The sequence below is a fragment of the Lutjanus erythropterus genome, chromosome 2, assembly GCF_056507025.1.
Source record: "Lutjanus erythropterus isolate fLutEry1 chromosome 2, fLutEry1.hap2, whole genome shotgun sequence".
Lineage (NCBI taxonomy): Eukaryota > Metazoa > Chordata > Actinopteri > Lutjaniformes > Lutjanidae > Lutjanus > Lutjanus erythropterus.
The window spans coordinates 32,929,160-32,943,962 of NC_139318.1; the positions used below are offsets into that span (position 1 = coordinate 32,929,160).

Genomic DNA, 14,803 nt, shown 5'->3' on the forward strand with positions numbered 1-14,803 from the left:
AAGTTGTGGGAAAGAGATGTTAAGACAATCTGTAGTCTATAAAAATCACCAGATAAAAAATGAAAGCACCAAAAAAATAAACAACAACAAAAAAAAACCCTGATGGTTGCTGATCAGCCCATCAACTAGCGTTTGATGATATATTTGTGCAGGTCAACAAAATAAACTCACAAGGTGTAAAGAAAGGAAATATTCTCACACCAAGTTTCCTTATCAAACAGAATAATACAACCAAACACCTTCTGAATCCAAGTTTCTCTCTTTTACCAAACTGCAACACGCCCGATCGCTTTGTAATTGTTTGACACACTTCATTTAAACTTGACAGAAAAACAAAATATCATCAACTCTGGTTTGGTCGAAACAAATCCTTAATTCGCTGTGTTAGATGTGAAAATATTCTGGCTCTACAGGCTGTTTTCCTCCCACTAGTCCGCTGGCTCAGTGAGTGTGTACTGTGCAGCTGAATGAAAGTGCATTGCTGAGCAGCTGCTCTCAATCTGCACAACAAAAGTACTTACAGGATTTATCCTGCAAGTATCTTGAAATATGTATCAAATTTGACAGGAATTCATCCAACAGTTGTCAAGATATTTCAGTAAAAGACAAAAATGTCATCTTGCTCGGGGGCTTGGGCTACAGTGTTAATTAATTAATTGATCGATAGTTGCCTACTATTCTGATAATCAATTAATTGTCATTTTTCAAGAAAAAATATTTGCTGGTTCTATCTTCTTAAATATGAGGATTTGCTGCTTTTCTTTGTAATTTAGGAAAGTAAATGAAGAGTCTTTGTGTTTTGAACAAAAGAAGCAATCCGAGGACCTCAGTTTGGGCTCTGGGAAATTGTGATGGACTTTTTTTGTTTTTTTGTCAAACTACTTTTTGACATCCTGTAGACTACATGATTAATCAGCTGTGAAAATAACTGGCACATTAATTGATAATGAAAATAATTGTTAGTTGCAGACCTATTAATGGCGTTAGAGAAAAAAGTCAGGGGATCATCGAAGTCAGTCGTGCTCTGGGGATCATTAGTGTTTGTGCAAAATGTCATGGCAATCTATGTGATAGACGGTGAGACATTTTAGTCTGGACCAAAGTGGTGGACTGGCCGACCAAAACTGTCATCGTGAGAGCCATGCTGCCAACATGGCTAAAACACTCGCCTGGTTTATTTAAAGCCTGCAGGAAGGTAGAAAAATCAGTCCACAAAAGCACCCCAGGTACTCTGTGAAGAAACAAATTCGTATGGCAGCCGAACATAACTGCCTGACTAGATCCACCATTATTAGCAGGTTAATTATTTACATTGACTTATGAGTGACTAATTTGTATGTGTCTGATGTCTCTTCACTGGTGGCTGCTGCTGCCAAGAAACTCTTTCATGTTACAGGCGTGATGAGCCGAGTCTCTGGTCTCAACACACTGAACGTGACATAACATATGGCATTAATGAACCCCTTGTGTCTACAGGAGGTCTGCAATTGCAAGAGCCAGTCAGTTCTGTAATTATCTCTCTCTCTATATAAAGCGGTTTACATTGTTACGAGTCTGCTTATCATATACTTTTGCTTATGCATATACTTTTATTATTTTATCAAACTGATAGAAGCCTCCCTGTTCTTTGATTGTTCTCCTACAGTCGTTTCAGAGCTGTATTAACTCTGTGCTTACGGAACCAAACATTTCTTCCTTCCTCCTTCCTTATTAGCAGCATAAAACACAGGTTTTTATTGTGAAGCAGCCACAGGAAAGTACCGAAGTTGAGTCGAGTCACATGACTTCGATTTGAGTCACACTTGAGTCGATGACTTTAGACTCAACTTGACAAAATTAAAAAAGGCTGGTGTCTCAGTTGGTGGAGCATTTGCCCCGTGTGTGGAGGTTGTGAGTCCTCTGCAGCAACCGTGGGTTCAACTGCATATTGTTCACTTGCGCTCTCTCCCTTTTTCCTTTAGAGTCTTTGGCCTGTCCTATATGATTAAAGGCTTAAAAGCCCCAAATATACTTAAAAAAAACTTAACTCATGACTTCACTTGGACTTGAGCCTTAAGGCTTGAAAATAAAAATAAAATTACCCTTCATTTCTTCAGTCAACTAACCTTAACGGCATTAATTCTGACCAAGTCAGCACTTAATTCCCCAGATTCACTTTGTTTGAACCAATCTGACAGCATCCAATCAAGAAGAAGAAGAGAACAGAAGAAGAGAACCATGTAGACCTAACGTTACGTTACTGAGCTCCAGATGGAAAAGATGATATCAAAGATAATTCAGTTTTGTGTGTAAAACTATGCCGTGACTTGACTGGAAATTTAGGATTAGGTTTTTCAGAACTCTTGTCACATCAAAATCTGGTAGTACCTCCAGTCAGTGGAGGGGCTGTGGTTTTTTGGAAAAAATGTAAAAATGTTTAGATATAGAATTGCCTTTAAAACTACTTTATTTTATATTGGGGGTATTACTTTTAACTGCGATGATGACAACAGTCTCCTGGTTGATGCTGCAGGTCCCCACAGTAACACAATGGAGGGAGCAGGTTAAGGATGTTTACTACATGAAAAGCATAACTGCAAGGTCACAATTAAGAACAGATGTATTTTAACTAAGTGGTCTTCAATAACTTCATGTTTTTTAATTGATGTGAGCTTTTTTGTTTGTTTTTTTTCCACTTATTTTTCAATTTTTTATTAATCAATTTATTTTTCCTACTTTTATTTCTACTATAAGTATGAATAAACATGTTTTTTTCCTACAACATGTTATTTTTAAACAAAAAAAAAATGCAGTATTCAAAATGTGCATGTTGAAAATTACAGACGGAGACACAACAACCTCCTACATTGTTCGACACTTTAAGTTGCACAAAGAATGATAATTTGAGGCTCTGCTGTTAAAGCATTATTTGGTGAAGAGGGCATTATGTAGAGATGAGTACTGCTCGGATTTTATCAATACTGATCCTCTTATGAATGCTACTTTCCATAATGTGGGGCAAAAAATAAAAACATGAAAAAGTGAAAAGATTCAACCGGGATAAGAGGTTAAGGGCTGTGGTCATCTCTCTCCCTCTGAAGTTGAAAATATTAAAAACAATTAGCAATACAAAACTAGTCAGACAGCTCACAATAAGTTCAAACTAAGGCTACTTAGCAGTTAGTGATTTAGGTCATCATCAAAGGGGATGGTTAGGAGTTTGATGGCGTTAAAGCAAATTAATGTACACAATCAGGAACTGGAACTAATTTACAGTGTTACTGCCTCTTGATATACATCATTATGACTTGTTTAGGACTTGACTCAAAGTTGAAAACTTAAGAAATGACTTGTCACTTGCAATACAATGACTGCATTTCCCCAAACTTAAGCAGGTATTTTTTTGTGTCTAAACCGAGCAGAACCTTAACCACAGTGCTGTCACATCATAAAATTTATTTCTTTTTGCAACAGTTGTGGAAGGTTGTTGATAGAGGCATCAGATCACTAAACAATGCATCATTGTAGGGGTATAAACAAAAAATGAGTCTGGAGGACTCACTGACTGAAGGACAAGAATGAATCTTAAGGATTATAACTTTAATGTGAAGGAAAACAAAAAAACAATACAACTTTTTAAACTCAAAACTCATTTGATACCGTTTCATATGACTGAATGAGCTGCCAGAGATGACGAGACGCGATTATTACTCCTCTGTAAACCTCGGTTCCATTTTCTAACCCTTGTGTTAAATTATTAAAACAAAAAAGGTTCAGATACAACAAACAGAGATGAGCTCTCCTGAGGCCGGAAACACAAGAAATCAATGGTGGCAATCACCGCTGGATGAGAGGTGACAGCTGTGTGGAAAACAAATCTATGCAATCTCCTGAAGACTTTTATGAAGCATTGACGAACAGTGAGTCGCATGTGCAGAATAAATGGAAGTAAAATGCGTTTGCTCACACACAGTGAGATGAGCAACAGCGGGGCACTCTGTGCACTCTTTTATATCTGACCCTTTGCCACTAAGAAGTGCCATTAAATTAAGCCAAAAGTGCAACTGACATTGGTGCCTCATTATGGGCCACTTAGAAAAATTCAGAAACCACAGTGGTGTCCAAACAAGCAGATCAAGACTACACAAAAATATAATGAGGCCAATAATAAGTTTAATGGCCCTGAAAGCAAAACCCTGAGACTAATATAGGAGTCATGTCGTCTCTCCTCTAAATTCCAATTCAAGGCTGAACTTGTGCATTTTGATGAGGGTGACGCTGTGGCAAGAGCACAGATACACAAAGCAAGTGGGAGTCTCATGATCCAATCTGATTCCACTTCTTTGGTGTCCAATTCGATTTAAATCGATTCTTAATTGAATTAATAGAAAAGGGGGGACAATTTTCAGTCTCTTGCTCCAGTATACTGTGTGCCACGGAGTGTGCCAACCATTTACTGGTGTCCTTACTCCACTAAAATACAACGACTGAAACATAACTGGCAGTTAAGATAAATGGTCCGCAGCTTTTTTATTTGAAGAAAGTTAAATCCTGGGCGCCGGTCCACCTCTGTTTCTAAAACACATGAAGTTGACCCCCACAGCAAATTATTCCTAAATAAATTATGCTATTGAAAATGTGCATTTCATAGAAGCCAACTCTACTTTTGAAATAATCTGTACATAAACACAACACTCTTTGAAGGTCTTGCTTAAGCCCACCCCGTTCTATCCTGCTACGTGGTATAAAGCCTGTGGTGAAAACACTGCACTGTAGCTCTGGGCTAGTCAATACGGGTAGAGTACGTTTGTGGCAAACACTTCATCACGGGGTAGTTAATGATGTTACATTTGTGCCGACTGTACATGCAGATCGAAGTGAATCAGAAAAAAGTCTTAATGATGGTGTAACTAAAGTTTTTACTGTGAAAAACATGTCCCTCTCATAAAACACCTGCTTTTAAAATGGAGTTTGGTTCTAATAATGAACCTCGTAAACAGCATAAAGTAAAGCAAGAAATGGGTCTATTGTTATTGGCGGATTTTAGAGGTGAAAACAGCTGTCAATTATTAGCAACAACTATCTATGTTTAAAGTATTATGTGACAATAGGGTTGAAAAGAAGGAGCCGGCAAAGAAACTTAAAGTTACTCTACAGCCGACAAGTGATGGGAAGATACAGAACTACTAAAGACGAGAGAAAAGAAGCTTTTTGATTGACATGATAAAAGTGAGAGAACACTTTGTGAGTTCAACCTATGAAGCTGAACAAATGACCTGGGATCATCATCAGCATCAAAAACATCTCAGTGAGGCAGAAGTAGAACGGCAGAATATATTCAACAGCAGCTCTGCAATGTTGAAGGAAAATAGGAAATTTTGAAAGGATAATACTTGCTCATGGAATAAATTAATCTGAAGAACTCAATGAAACAACTCTATGGTTAAAACATGAATCCTGGGTTTATTAGGGTTTTAATTAGAACGTAAATTTCTTAATTGTACCTGCTGCATCAACCTGATATGATTTGTAAGGTAATCTTTTTGTGATGCCAATATTTTGATTTAATTCTGGTGACTGTTTAATTTTATTATGTGATGCATTCAAATTTAACACTTTGTGAGGTTGAAACCAGTCAGCACTTTATTAAACTTTTAACTTTAAATATAACTTATCTCTAAGAGTGTCTGAAGATTTTTTTTTCTTTTCATTTCCTGGATTTGCTACATATGAAACTCTTTAAACTTTAACACTAAATCAAAATCTTTTTTCTGCCCCGCCCTCGGATCAAAACAACCTCAGCCACAGTCTGCATAGATAGAAATGTTGGTGAGGTGGTATAATCAGGTCAACATTATTTATTAATGGGGAAATTAACATAATAGTTGGTTGTCATATCTCTGGGTTAGATCGTTTGGAAAATACTTTTCTCTACTGCTGTTACATGGAATCTCTTTAGTAGCATTTAATTGTGTTTACATTCTGTATAAACTTTGCACCCTCAAAGAAAGTCCAGTAAAAGTGCTTGTTTTGCCACTGACAAGCTCAGATGGTTATTCTAAGGGTCTGACAACATTATGGAAAAGATTCCTGCAGAGATAGACCTTTTTGGGTTAAGAGTAAGAGCCTTTTTGTTTAAACAGAAACAGCCGCTCTAACTTAAATCGCCAAACTCCATTTACAGACAGGAATTTTTTTCATTGCAACATGTAGTTCATTCCAACTTAAGAGACACAAAATAAAAGTCATGAAAACCACCTTGACTGTCTTCCCACGTCGCCAGCAATCAAACTCTGGTTTGGTCAAAATAAAACATTTATTCACTGCATTTAATGTGAAAATATCAGTGAGAGGGACGTGAACATCAGAGAAGGACATCTAACACAACATATTTCAAGCAAACCAGAGTTGGTGATTGTTGGAGCAATAAAAAAAAAAAAGACGAGCCAAGATGGTTTTTGGTGAGTTTTATTTTGTTTCTGTCGAGTTTATGAAGTGTGTTTTATGATGACTCTTTCTGTAAATGGTGTCTAGTGGTTTTGATGAGAGCAATAATTTGTCTGTTTCTGTTTCTTTAGTTGTTCTTTCTGCCTGACATCAAGTCAGATTCTTAATGAAATCAGATTAAAACAAGCCTGTCTTTACATTTTCACCATCAGAGTTGCAGTGAGATGTACAGCAGCCAGTTAAAAAGAAGCAGGAGGAGATTTTTATTTAGATCAGCCATGGCCAAATTTGACATATGAAAATATTCTGAAGTCTGCCCAAACCTTCAACCACAGCTCTGATCAACACATGAGTTTAAATGTACCAATAACAAGAACTAAGATACATTCTGGCGTTAGTGCCGACGTACCAAACATGGTGTTACACCTGTTAAACTGAAGAATAACACATTAAATCCCATGACTTTGTTTTATTAGTTCTGATGACTTAAAAAATGAATTAGAAATGTTTTATGGTAATTTAATAGGGTAATTTCAACTCATAAAATTGAAACTCAAAAACATTTTTTTTCATGACCCCCAAAAGGCCCAACTGCAGGACTTCCACAGCCGACCAGTGGAGGGAATCACTGATTTAGATGAGTTTATTTTTAATGTGATAGGCCTGCTTTGTGGTTATTACAGTGGAAAAATCAATTAAATATGAAAGTTCCTTCTTGCAGCTTTAAAAGACTCTTACTTCTCTGTCTATGTAGACATCCAGACTCTTAACTAGAAGTAACTATCTGAGCCTGTCGGTGGAAAAACAAGCAGTTTTCTTGGACATGCTTTGATGTTTCACAGTTGCCCGTGAGGACTAACACTGCAGCCTGTTTCGTGGCTGCTGGCTGCAGCGCTCTCCCTCAATACTGAACTAATTTCAAATATTGTTGTCCTCATTAGTCACGTAGACACAAAACTGTGAAAATAGGTTGAAAAATATCAAAGTTTCCCTGTAAATTAACTTCAGCATTTTTTGAAAGATTTACAAAACCTGCAGTTGAAAGAAATAAAGTAGATATATTATGGCTGGGGGATATGGACAATATCAATATATATATTTTTTAACAGATTTATCAATAGGACTGGGTGTTATAATCCCAGAAGATAGATATTTGTCAGTATTGTGACAATATTGTATGGATTACTTTTGATGCTTTCATAAATTATAAATACGATGAGTTTTTTTTTTTATATATAACTGTTTGCAGCCTTTAAAACCAGGAAAAGACAACACTTAACACAATATAAAGATATCCAAAATCAAAGATGATATCTAGTCTCATCACAGTATCAATATAATATCAATACATCACCCAGACCTAATTATACTTTATCTAAACACGTTAAATGGGACACCTGAATGTTTTTCTGTACAGTAAGGAGAAAAGATTAAGGCATCAAACAATAAGAAATTAAGTAGCTAATGATAATATAAAGGTAATTAAAAAGTAAATATAAAATAAATGTCTCAGATATTAACACACCGATGATTTCCTTGTGTAATAATTGATTACTTTCAGACATTCTCTTGCATGTTTTTGTACGATCAAGCTCTCTGCAGCCAAACACAAGTCCATCAGCGTCACGTGATGTGTGAACACCCGCTGTATTTTATTACTGGCTTCTGATATTCAAATTAATGTACTGGACAGTCATGGCACATGATTATTATGTTGCTCACAGGAGAACCAAGCTGCCGGCCCAAGCTGCTGCTTATTATGAACCGCTCTGAAATGCACGGAGCTCTTTAAATTCCAAACTTGGTCAATTTGCTCCTCCATTTGGTTCGTCATTATCTCCTGTTGACCACTCAATTACATTTTAATGGCTTTGAAAGGGTCGTCTTATTATTATCTCTACATGCTACATGATGGTGATGGAAAGCTTACGGTCAAACGTACAGAAACAGATGCAAAAAAACTGTTTCTTTTACACCAAAAGAAAAGAGGTGGGTGTGCTGCGGTAGTAAGGCAGCAGAAGAGAGAGCAGAAAAACTAACATGCGTGAGAACGTGGAAGTGAACCGCTGTCATGGGATATTATTTTTAGATTTCCACTGAATCTGGAGCCGAGTCTTATTGACAGGCTTGACAGTTCAATGGTGCTGTGCAACAATGTTGCTCAAATAAACAGGAATTGCTGAAAATACTCACTATCTGTGTTCTCCATTTCACTTCTCTCAGTTCTGTCCTTTTTTTTTTTACCCCCACCTGGGTGCCGTCATTCATAAACAAGTTCAACCAAGTGTGGGAATTCAGCACAGAAAGGGATGAGGGTGGCTCACAGTTCAGGATAAAACACATTTTCCTGATGTGTTCTGCTGAAGGCTGAGGTGGTTTCATCTGTGGTCCGTGCTGAGGAGATTTAATATCCCTCTGGTTACATTTTTCTCAGCTTGACATTTTAAACTATCTGAAATGGATTTAATAAAGTTGCCAGACTGAATTCAATAGATGCAGTTCAATACTTGTCAAAAGTTTGATGATCAGAGGAATTTACAGTAAGGATGTAGTCACCACTTTCCATCCCCTCCTGAGAAGCTCTATTGATTTTATTTCATTTCTCCAGACAGACATCAACAGGGCCAACAACAAATAAAAGTCATTAACTGACTGATATTAGACGAGTAAAAGACACCTATAATTACACACACCGTGAAAGTGTTCAGCACCGTGACTTCGGGGTGTGCCAGTTTTGTCACCGTTATGTTCTGCCACAAAACAGATTTTTCAATAACGTCATTACGGTCACAACTGTTTTAGCTTATTAAAACAAATATGCTTTACTGTGCTGCCCTGTGGCTCGTAGAACTGGATTCATCCAGCAACTTCTGTTTCACTCACTAACTCCAGCTCCACCGCTACAACATACAGACTGTGTAAAAAAAAAAAAAAGTGGAAGTCAACATTACGAGCAAAGCACGCCAATGTCTCTGTTATTACCAGCAAGAATCAACACAAGTCTTCATCTACCTGTGCCGTCCTCAAAAGTGAAGACCCAGTGGACTGACTTTATATATTTGATGGAAATGTCTCCATTACAACTGGAAAGCTCGTGCGTGTGCCAGGGTTTACATTAGCTGACATATGTGGGACTTTTGTCGCTGTCATGTGCAGTTCTCCAGCAGATAAAAATCTGCAGCTAAAATGTCTGGTGGGGAATATGCCAAATAGACCATATAAAACATCTTCAATAAAGAAAGCATATGTAGAAAAAATTGTAAGTGAATTACTTGTAATTATCTTCTATTCAGTGTTGAGGGTCATTGCGTGCTGCGTATAGGACTGAATTAGACAGGGACTTAAAAAAATGACTAATCGGCATATCTGTCTGAGTGGAGCATACACAGTACTGAAAGGAGCGCTGGAGGATTTAATTCCATGTGTTACATTAGCTTTTTAAGGACAAAGAGATGAACTTGATGATATGGCTATTTAAAATATGTTTGGCAAGAATTCTGTAATATTAATGTGAATACTGGCCATATAAAAAGACAGTCTAGTGTAAACACATACGCCTGCACTAAGTTAACCATTTCACTTCAGACTACTTTCTGAACCAATCAAGCTTTGCTTCAAAACCGAAGCTCGAGAGTCAATCGATGCTGACTTCAAAGCTGGAGGCTCTAAGTTCCACTACTTTTTACATTACTTTACTGTTTATTTTCAGGTTCACCTGTTGTACTTGGTGTTAGCATGTTGCAGGGCTGTGGCTAGTATCTGTTGTACTCTCACAGGCTGGGACGATTTTGGACTAATGTTGTAATAATGAGGGACAGGAAAGTGAAAACATGTTACCATGAAACCTCATTTGAAGCCAGTTAAATAAGCAGAGTTTTAGGATGGATTTGGAACATCACGTTTCTTCTTCTTGTGGAACTTCTTACTACAATATAAGCTCGGTTGACTTCAAACCCACCTCTGCTGCGCAATCTGTGATGGCATGTGTGTCTGTTGCTGCCATATTATACTTAAAGACGATAGACGGAGCCAATAAACACATGTGCTTTGCTCCCTTGCATTTGCCAATAAATTGAAAAGAGACTGAACCATGTTTTGAGTGGTGTATGTCTTACTATTTTTGTAATAACATCATATAATACTGTCAATGGAAAAAAATAGACGAACGAAATAAAATACTTTGATTGAAATTGTAAATGAAATTGTAGGTCGTATCGCCCACCCTGTCAGTGACTCGCAGTGGTCAGTGTGCTTCTTCAGACATACTTGTTGGATGGTTAAACAGCTCAAACTACTTCTAAGAGATCCTTTATGACATTATACTTCACAATACAGTAAATTAAATGACCGCAAGGAGCAACCGCACAAGGTATAGGCAGGGCAATACATCAGCACAATCAACTTGAGGCATTAAAGTCCAATTGTTATTATCTATGAAGATTAAACACTAAGGAATCAATACCAAAAAATGAATTCACTGCTGTATTAATGTGCATTTACATTGATTATGTTGCATCTTAATAGGGCTGAATAACAAACTAGCAGCTCAGCCTTAATACTGTATATACAGATAATCTCAGTCCATCTCACAGGCCCTGCTCATAAACATGTTTGTCAATAAGTAACTGACACTGCATTTAAATATGATCAATAAATGTATATATAGAAAGAGATTAATGGATCCTTTAATCACACATGCATACAGTATGTGCAGAGGATAATGAAAATGCAATAAAAATGATGGATGTCTCAGTTCTGACATAATGATGTAGTGTCAGCCATTGTCTTTCTAAATAAACATGTGGTCACCTGGACTATCAGGTGTCTGTGAGAGGAGGTCACATCCATAACTGTCACGACAGGAGCTGTGATTACTATTTTCCACTATAGATTAACTTTGATCAAGCCGTCCGTCTAAAACTGAAAAGATCATTTATCAATACAGCCTTCAAAACACTGCATAAAGAGCAGCACAGATCCACAAGCATTACGGCAAAATCACTGGACGTGAGCAATCTGCATAAACTCCAGTAAAAGGACCGTGTCAGGAGTGTCAGAGGATATTTAAATACGGCCAGACTAAAAGATATTAGCCTTAAATTCTGTATCATGGAAACAGGCAAATAATTAAAACCTAACATTTAGGATGAACCAACATTGTGAATCATTTTAACCTGGTTAAACTTTAAAAATGTAAGTTCTGCTACCTTAAAATGTGTGGATTGAATACTTGCTTCAAAGTTGTCTTGTGAGTTTTCAACATATAAAACTACTAAGTGTAGTATGTGTAGTAATTTATTTATTATGAAAGAAAGAGAAGTTTGCTAATGATGAAGTTTCTTTCTACACGTGTTAATGAGTTGAGTGACCTCACATCAGCACATTAATTAAGGTCAGAACAACAAATTTTCACCCTATTCCATTCTGAATTTAATTACCGTTGTGTTTTACATGTATTCTGAAGGAACTACGACTCTGCTTTCGTTGTACAACCCTGTGTTGTATTGTGATAATAAATGTCCTTGTATCCTTCATTTTTTTTTTTTTAGTTCTGCAGTGGTCTGAAAATAGAAACTAGAAATTTTAAATTTATTTAACTAGAGTATTAAAACATTGATTCTACTAAATTCGTGTATGATGTTTTACAGAAAATGAATAAACCAAATACTAACCTTAACCCAAATGACTGCAGTGCTTTGAAGCTGACTGATTAAAAAAAGGAGTGAGACGACATTAATTTGTCAGACTGTATCCTCAGAGAGTCTATGCGCATGGTGAATTAAATGCAAGGAGGAATACAAACTTAAAATCTAACAGCAACAGAAACATTCATCCGGAGAGACGGCTCCTCTCACCGTTTCTCTCTGCAGTAACAACGGCTGTGCACTTGGTTTCAGGAGCACCTGAACTTGAAACGCTAAAGCTGTGAAGGAAGTAACCAGGCTGCTCGTGTGAGGATAACAAGCCCGGGAGAGACTTTTCTTATTCTGTGAGGACACTGAGGGGTCACTGTAGCCTCGAGATGTCAACATAATTGGCATCCAGAGCTGTTGAATCCCTTCAAGAGAGACGTGTCGCGTTGACGTGGTCGAGAACGGAGCTGCACGCCGGTTTGATGGAGGATAACGATTCTGAATGGAGCCTTTCGTGGAGGCCTCGCATCTGTTACAATGGTAATGAGTGAAACACTTGTGGTTGTTTGCTTTTGCTTTGAATTGTGTTATTGCCGTGGAGACACTTGGCAACACTGTCACCAGAACTTTTAGACGATAATGTCTACACTATATAAATACATGTATTTATACAGCACCTTTTAAATCTATGGCTATGAAGCGCTTTAGAAAGAGAGACAAAACACACATTTAACAGTATTTAAAGAGAGGTTCATTTACTAAGTCATACCAACTTAAGGTTTATAACTGATTTTCACCCAAAAACTGAAAAGAAAGAAACACATGAGAAAAAAAGTAAGCAGGTGCTCTTGTGAGGATTTCAAGCTTTCCAGTAACAGAACAGTGATGGAGAGAAAATGCAAATTAGCTACTGGTCATGCAGGAAAAAAATAAATGAATAAAATTAAGTGTTTGCACTGCAGATGGTATTTGTAAAATAAAATCCCCATCCTGATTGTTGTCATTTTAATTTGTGCCTATATTAATATTACAGAAAACACTAAGAAACTTTAAAAAGATCACATTAAAAATCATAATTACCACCTCGCAGTTGTAAGGCTCCACCAACCAGTCAGGTTGCAGTTTATATCCATGTCTATTCAGAGTCATGTATGTACGGCAGATTTTCAAGGACATTCTTTTAAAAGGTGTTAAGTGTGTGTTTTGGCAAAATGTAAGTCATAATTTTATTGACATATGATTCCAGTGAGTAATTTTCAGTGAGAAACTGTCTTCACTTAGGCTGGTTTTATACTGTGAAACTTTCATGCAGCTTCAGCTGGTTGAAAATGGTGTCATTCCAACTGATTTTAACTTACAGCAGCTTACCAAAAATATGTATAAGATGATCTATTGGACACTTCAGAAGGAGATTATCCGCATAGACTTCGTGTCAGGCTGGTAACACTGTCAACAAACAAACGTGAGATGGCCAAGGCAAGGCATATCCATAAGAATTAATGCACTGACAGCGTTTTCTTCCTATTCTCTGGAACAGCCAGCGTCAGAAGAAAATGCAAAACAACACGTCCATATTAATATTATCCAGCAAGGAAACAAAACGAAATAAGCTACAAAGTTACAAGTGTAGTTACAATAACACTTCCCACTTTATATAATCTAACACAAACACAATAAAACAGATGAAAACAGATGATGACCAATCTAGCCAGATAATTTTAGTGAAATGAATGATTAACTGTATTGCATGAGACTCTTGTTTTTGAATAGCTTTGTGTAACTGTCAAGTTGCATGTAAATTTTGTCTCATGCAACTTGCAACCTGCAACTATCTGCTTTAAAGTTTCACCATGTAAAGCCAGCTTTAGACACTATTTTTACACAGAAGTAGAGGTTGGGCAGAGTTTCACTGTTTTGTAGAACCCTATCATGATGTGAAGTTGATTTTTGACCTTTTGGATATAAAATATCATCACCTCATCATTTTATTACATATTTCTGTGAAATTTGGTCATAATTAGCATATGAATTCTTGAGTTATGGCCAAAAACACGTTTTGTGAAGTCAAATTGACCTTGACCTCCAAAATCTAAAGCTACTGCATTCAGGAGAAGGGGATGGACGGACGGACTGATGGACTAACAACACAAAAACATAATGCCTCCAGCTACAACTGTTGCCAGCTTGGATGCATAAAAGGAAGGAAAAAAAAACTTGTGAAGACCACCAAGACAAAATGCAAATTCCACTGATAAATGAATAAAATTAAGTAATCGCACTGCAGACAGTTTAAAAAAAACAAAAAAAATCAAATCCACATCCTATTTTTTTTCTTTGCCTGTTTTAATATTGCAAACATCTGAGAAAGATTTTAAAAAGTTTATTGTTTTTGTCTGTGTTCTGAGTTCTCCATTGTGTTCCTGTCTTGTGTGTCTAAAAGCAATGTAGTACATAAAAAATAAAGGTTCCCTGCAACTCAAGTTGAAATACTGGTTGAAAAGAAAAATTGCTAAAGCTGAAAGACCAGATTCTTCTTATAAGATTGAAAGCTGCATTGTAATCCAAAACAGTTAAAATGTTGTATGTAATGTGCTCCTGTTTAATAGATCTGCAGTAGAGATGCTACTACAAGCTTTTTATCAAATAAGTTGTAATTCAGTTTACGCACTGGTTCATTACATGCAAGTTAACCTGTCGAGTGTTTCTGCAATCATCTCATTCGGCACAAAGCCAAGAGACACATC

General features: G+C 36.9%; 1 protein-coding gene across 1 annotated transcript in view; it reads right to left on the reverse strand.

Moving 5' to 3' along the window:
- The window catches only part of LOC146331977 (A-type voltage-gated potassium channel KCND3-like), a 128,097-nt gene that overhangs the window by 88,626 nt on the left and 24,668 nt on the right, over nt 1-14,803 (reverse strand). The gene's annotated exons all lie outside the window — the stretch shown is intronic.